This window comes from Nomascus leucogenys, chromosome X, assembly GCF_006542625.1.
Source record: "Nomascus leucogenys isolate Asia chromosome X, Asia_NLE_v1, whole genome shotgun sequence".
In the NCBI taxonomy this organism is placed as follows: domain Eukaryota; kingdom Metazoa; phylum Chordata; class Mammalia; order Primates; family Hylobatidae; genus Nomascus; species Nomascus leucogenys.
In genome coordinates, this window is record NC_044406.1 from 65,336,246 (window position 1) to 65,342,939 (window position 6,694).

A 6,694-nucleotide genomic window follows, 5' to 3' on the forward strand; every position below is an offset into this window, starting at 1 on the left:
TTTATTAACAGTAAGCCAGTGATAAGCATTGTTTCTATAGATTATAGATTAACTAAAAGTATTTCTTATGGGAAACAAAGGGATGAGCCGAAATAAAGGGATAGGTCTGGCTAGTTACCTGCAGCAGAGCATGTCCTTAAAGCACAGATCGCTCATGCTATTGTTCGTGGTTTAAGAACACCTTTAAGCGGTTTTCCGCCCTGGGTGGGCCAGGTGTTCCTCACCCTCATTCCGGTAAACCCACAACCTTCCAGCGTGGGCATCACGGCCATCACGAACATGTCACAGTGCTGCAGAGACTTTGTTTATGGCCAGTTTTGGGGCCAGTTTATGGCCAAATTTTGGGAGGCCTGTTCCCAACATAACTATCCTAAATATATATGCGCCCAACATTGGAGCACCCAGATTTATAAAACAATCACTACTAATCTTAGGAAAAGACTTAGCCACACAGTAACAATGGGGGACTTCCATACCCCACTGAAAGCATGACAGAGATCATCAAGACAGAAAACTAACAAATTCTGGACTTAAATTTGACACTTGACCAGTTGGGCCTAATATACATTTACAGAATATTCCACCCAACAACAGAGAATATACATTCTTCTCATTTCCACATGTAACATACTCTAAGATTGACTACATATGCAGTCAAAAGGCAAGTCTCAGCAAATTTAAAAATATCAAAATCATAGCAAGCATCTTCTCAGATCACAGCGGAATAAAAATAGAAATCAATACTGATGGGAACTGTCAAAACCATACAGATACATGAAAACTAAATAACTTGCTCCTGAATGACTGTAGGAGAAATAACAAAATTAAGGCAGAAATCAAAAAATATCTTTGAAACAACTGAAAATAGAGACACAACATGCCAAAACCCCAAGGATGTGGCAAAAGTATAGTGCTTACTGTCTACATCAAGAAGATAGAAAGATCTCAAATTAACAACCTAATGTAACACCTAAAGGGACGAGGAACTCAGAAAAGCACTAAACTCAAAGCTAGCAGGAGAAAAGAGATAACTAAAATCAGAGCAGAACTATACAAAATGGATAGCAAAATAAATAAATAAATAAAATCAACAAAATAAAAATTTTGTTCTTTGAAAGGATAGAAAAGATTAATAGGCTGCTAGCTAGATTTCTTTTTAATTGTTTCATTTGGGAAAAGCACTTCTTACAAAAGGGCAGCTCCAAAATACAGAGACCTCTGCAACAATTATTTTTTTTTCATGAAGTGAAAGAATGGGTGGGATCCAAGGAATCAAAGCAGTAGATGGACAAACCAGGAGCATCCCTGAATCATTTTCAGGAAACAGAGCGACAAAACACAGAAGTAAAATTTCTAATCAATGAATTATTCCAACAACTTAACTTTAGCTGGTCTTACGGATTCCCAAGCCCTCCCCTTCAATGGAAAAGTATGACTTATTACTGCAAACCCATTACTCCACTACAATAAACACCTTAGAACAGAGTTTAGAAGCACATCTGTCTACCTGAAAGTTCAGGGGTGGAATAAGGCAAATACCCACAAAAGCAAACACAAAAACCCGACAACAAAATGCCCCAAATGAGGACAAAGGTTTTTCAGAAAGTGCCTGTACTGGAAAGGCTAGATCATAAAACATTAAATACAACTGTGTATCCAAGACCCAGTTTTTGTTAATATATAGGATAAACAGGTAGTTTTAACCTTTATGGCTAACCTCATTTATCTATATGTAGACAGAGCTAGCACTGCTATATTGACAACTACCAATATACCGCTTTGTCCTTTAAGATCTATCTGCCACACAAGGCTTAAACTACTAAACCAAGTTTTTCTACTAAGGCTAAGAATACTGCATCTATGCAGGGATGAGAAGCTGATCACACACCCACACTCACACATACCATGTAAGCCCTTGGGAGTCAACTTCCAACTTTCCATTGATATTATGCCTCTATATCTTTTATATGTATTCTTTCTCAATTTTCCTATCATGCAAAACAGTAGAAATCTCAACACATTCGCACCTGGTTCTGGTTACCCAGTAGTATTACTTGTGTGCAATTAAACAAGAGACCAAAACCACAGAACAAGTGCATGTGGTAGGGATTACAGGGTAGGGAACAGATATAAAAACACAGATGTGCAGATTTCACCAGAAACATCAAGGATCTATGCCCCATGTCTGGAGCAAAAGGCTATTGGCCAGCTTAGGTCCCTTCACCCATCCCTCCTATTCTTGGATCCCAAAGTAGGGCCACTGCTTTTACTTTTGAACCTGGGGTCCTCAAAATGAGTGTGTGAAAAGTCCGTAAACACAATCTGGTTGAAAACATATGATGCAACACATCTACACTGTCTGACAGTTAAATTTGTGTTACAAAAAACAAAGACTTATTTTTGTAACTTTTTTCAACAGAGAAAACAACACACTCCTCGGGGAAAGGTGAGGGGTTGAGAAGACAGACAGCCTGGGTAGAAATTCTTACGACAGACCTGCAGTTGACAGGCTTGCCTCAGAGAGAAGACAGGCGCTGCCACACCACCACAGGGGACAGCTGCTGTCTGGGGTTAGCAGACCAGTTCACATGCCACACAAGGTTGCTATAGATCCAAGTCATAAAAAATCTTCCAGCTCATCATGAAACAATTCCCACTGATCTTCAGTCTGTCAGTTTGTTGTCCCTACCTGAAGCCAAAAGCATAAGCATCATCTTACCCAGCTCAAAGATGACAACCTCTTCTTTGTTGTCAAAGGGGTTGCTGTTCTCTCTTTCCTCAATTAGTTCCCAGAAGTGGCTCCTTTGTTGGGCCCCATATCTGCTTAATGTTCCCACTTTCTGTCTCTGTGGCTCCTCTCTCCTCTATGCATGCTTGTAAAAACAGTTCCCTCCAAATGGGCAGCTCCCATGTCTTTCATCAAAATACGTGCACGCCTTGTTGCTCATTATCTCTTTGTATTTCTGAACGAGTTTCTGCTTCTCTTCTTTCTCCTCCACCCAGTATTCACTTGGAACGACTAAGTTAGATGTGATCTGGCATTCTGGGCAGGACTTTATGATCTTGCTCTCAAATTGCTCAGCACTCCTCCGCGTGCAAATGCACTTGAGAGAGTAGGTGTGGTTGCAGATGGAGAGGACCACAAAGCAGCGCTCGCTGGGGTTTGCTTTTCTCATAGACCACCTCCATGCAGATCCCACACACCATGTCCTTGCTGCACTGCACAGCAAATGAGAGCTCTATGTCCTTCACATGGGCCTCAATGCACGCTGTGATCTCTGGGCAGCATCCATAGGATGCAGGACCTGTGGCCCACACATGTCACATGAATCTCCGTGGAGATACACACAGTTCTCCCCATATCAGCACTCTCCCACTGCAGCAAAGGGGCACAGCTGCTTCTTTGTTTCCATGGCGATTTGCTTTTTCTCTGATTCTTCCTTGGTCACAGGGCCCTGCAAGGGTGCTTCAGTGAAGGAAGGTACCGTAGGACCACAGTAGGGTTGCCCAGGAACAAACTCAATAGCATTCACCCAGTCCTCTGAACCTGCTCCTACAGTTGCAAAGTTTGAATTTCTTGACTCAGCTTCGCTTGTATTCATTTCAACTATCGATGAGAGACTTGAGGAAGCAGCAAGGGATGACTTTGTAGTTAGCTCTGCAGCAGTTGCTTCTTCCTGTTTCTTTTCTTTTTTTTTTTTTTGAGACGGAGTCTCGCTCTGTCTCCCAGGCTGGAGTGCGGTGGCGCGATCTCGGCTCACTGCAAGCTCCGCCTCCCGGGTTCCCGCCATTCTCCTGCCTCAGCCTCTCCGAGTAGCTGGGACTACAGGCGCCCGCCACCACGCCCGGCTAACTATTTTTTTTCTATTTTTAGTAGAGACAGGGTTTCACCGTGGTCTCGATCTGCTGACCTCGTGATCCGCCCGCCTCGGCCTCCCAAAGTGCTGGGATTACAAGCGTGAGCCACCGCGCCCGGCCTGCTTCTTCCTGTTTCAATGGCTTGCTATGTTCATATTTGCAGCCATCACCATAAACACAGTACCCTTGCTGGAAATACTTGTACACTACACCTTACGGACTGTCAGAGAGGTCATGCGAGTATCCACAGTTACCTCCGTCCTTACAAACCCCATGCATAAAATACCTGCAGGTGACCTGTTTAGTCCAGCTGTGCCGCCGCTGCCGTGGCTGCCCAGCCGTCGCTGCCGTGGCTGCCGTCGCTTCCGTCGCTGCTGTCGCTGCCACAGCCCCCTCCATCTGCCCCAGGGGATAGGGCAGTGACTGTGGGGACCGGGGTGGGGAGGCCGCTGCTGCTGCCACCGCAACTGCCGCTCCTACTCCTAATGTGTTGTGGCTGTTGTTCCGGGAGCTGCAGCCTCGCCATTGCTGGTTATCCCACACAGCAAAGCCCCGGAACTTCCGGGATTATATAGTTCCTGTCTGGCTGCTGGGAGAAGACCACGAGGCCAGGCGAGGGGAGGGGAAGGAGACTGAGGCACCCGCTCGGTCCCTGCCACCTCCGCCCTAGCTAGAATTTTTTGTCGTTGATGTTGTTTTGTTTTTTGTTTTTTTTTTGTTTTTTGTTTTTTTTTGGTGCAGAGTCTTGCACTGTTGCCCAGTCTGGAGTACAGCGGCGCGATCTCGGCTCACTGCAACCTCCGCCTACAGAGTTCAAGCAATTCTCCCTGCCTCAGCCTCCCGAGTAGCTGGGATTACAGGCGCTTGTCACCACACCCAGCTAATTTTTGTATTTTTTAGTAGAGACGGGTTTCGCCATGTTCGCCAGGCTTGAACTCCTGACCTTGGGTGATCCACCCGCCTCCGCCTCCCAAAGTGCTGGGATTAAGGCGTGAGCCACCATGCCTGGCCCACCCTAGTTAGATTTTCAAAAAAGAGAGAGAAGTTCTGGCACGGTGGGTCATGCGTGTAATCCCAACACTTTGGGAGGTCAAGGCTGGTGGATCACTTGAGGTCAGGAGTTCAAGACCAGCCTGGCCAACATGGTAAAACCCTGTCTCTACTAAAAATACAAAAATTAGCCGGGCGTGGTAGCATGGGCCTGTAATCCTAGCTACTCCGGAGGCTGAGGCAGGAGGATCACTTGAACCCAGGAGGCGGAGGTTGCAGTGAGCCAAGATCGCGCCACTGCACTCCAGCCTGGGCAACAGAGTGAGACTCTGTCTCAAAACTAAAATAAGAGAAAAGATGCAAGTAAGTATAATCAGAAACGACAAAGGTGACATTACAACTAATCCTGCAGAAATACAGAAAAGCCTCAGAGACTACTGTGAATATTTCTATGCACGCAAACTAGAAAATCTAAGGGAAATGCCAAAATTCCTAGAAAGACAAAACCTCCCAAGATTGAAGCAGGAGGAAATAGAATTCCTGAACAGACTAACAGTTACTTACAAAATTGAATCAGTAATAAAAAACCTACCATCCAAAAAAAAAAAAAAAAATCTCTGGACCAGATGCTTTCACAGCTGAATTCTACCACATACAAAGAGCTGGTACTAATCCTACTGAAACTGTTTTAAAAATTTGAGGAGGGATACCTTCCTCATTCTGTGAAACCAATATCATTCTGATACCAAAATCTGACAAAGACATACACAAAAAGAAAATGATAGAACAATATCCCTGATGAAAAATCAAGAAGAAAGGGAAGCAAAAAGAAAGAAAAGGCATCCAAATAGGAAGAGATGAAGACAAATAATCTCTCTTCTCTGATGATATGTATCTATACCTAGAAAACCTTAAAGATTCCTCCAAGCCTCCTAGACTTGACAAACAACTTAATTAAGTTTCAGGATACAAAATAAATGTACAAATGTTAATAGCATTTCTATACAACAATAACATTCAAGCTGAAAACCAAATCAAAAATGCAAAAAGCCTCAGAAAATACTTACAAACTGAATTGAGCAGCACATCAAAGAGATAACCTACCACAATCAAGTAGGATTTATTCCTGAGATGAAAAGATGGTTCAACATATGCAGATCAGTAAATATTATTCACCACAAAGAGAATTCAAAACAAAAACTAAATTATCATCTCAATAGATATAGAAAAGGCATTCAATGAAATCCAATATTCTTTCATTTAAAAAAACAAAAAACAAAAAACTCTCAACAAGCTAGGCATCAAAGGAACATACCTCAAAACAATAAGAGCCATCTATGAAAAAGCCAAAGCCTACATCATACTGGATGGACAAAAGCTGGAATCATTCCCCTCAAGAGGTGAAACAGTACAAGAATGTCTCACCACTCCTTTTCAACATAGTGCTGGAAGTCCTAGCCAGAGAAATCAGGCAAGAGAAAGATACAAAAGGCATCCAAAGAGGGAGTCAAATTTTCTCTCTTCACTGATGACATAATTCTATACCTAGAAAATCTTAAAGGTTTCTCCAAGGGACTCATATACCTGACAAACGACGTTAGCCAAGTTTAAGGATATAAAATCAATGTACAAAAATTAGTAGCACTTCTATACAACAATGACATTCAAGCTGAAAACCAAATAAAAATGCAATCCCATTTAAAACGGCCACAAAAATATCTAAAAATATATCTAATGGATAAGATGAAAAATCTCTAAAAGGAGAACTACCAAATACTGCTGAATGAAATCAGAGATGATACAAATGGAAAAATATTCCATGCTCATGAATCAGAAGAATCAATAT

At 42.8% G+C, this 6,694-nt stretch overlaps 1 pseudogene; it reads right to left on the reverse strand.

Moving 5' to 3' along the window:
- Positions 1–296: 296 nt before the first annotated feature.
- Positions 297–4,311, reverse strand: LOC100602297 (annotated as a pseudogene).
- Positions 4,312–6,694: the final 2,383 nt, after the last annotated feature.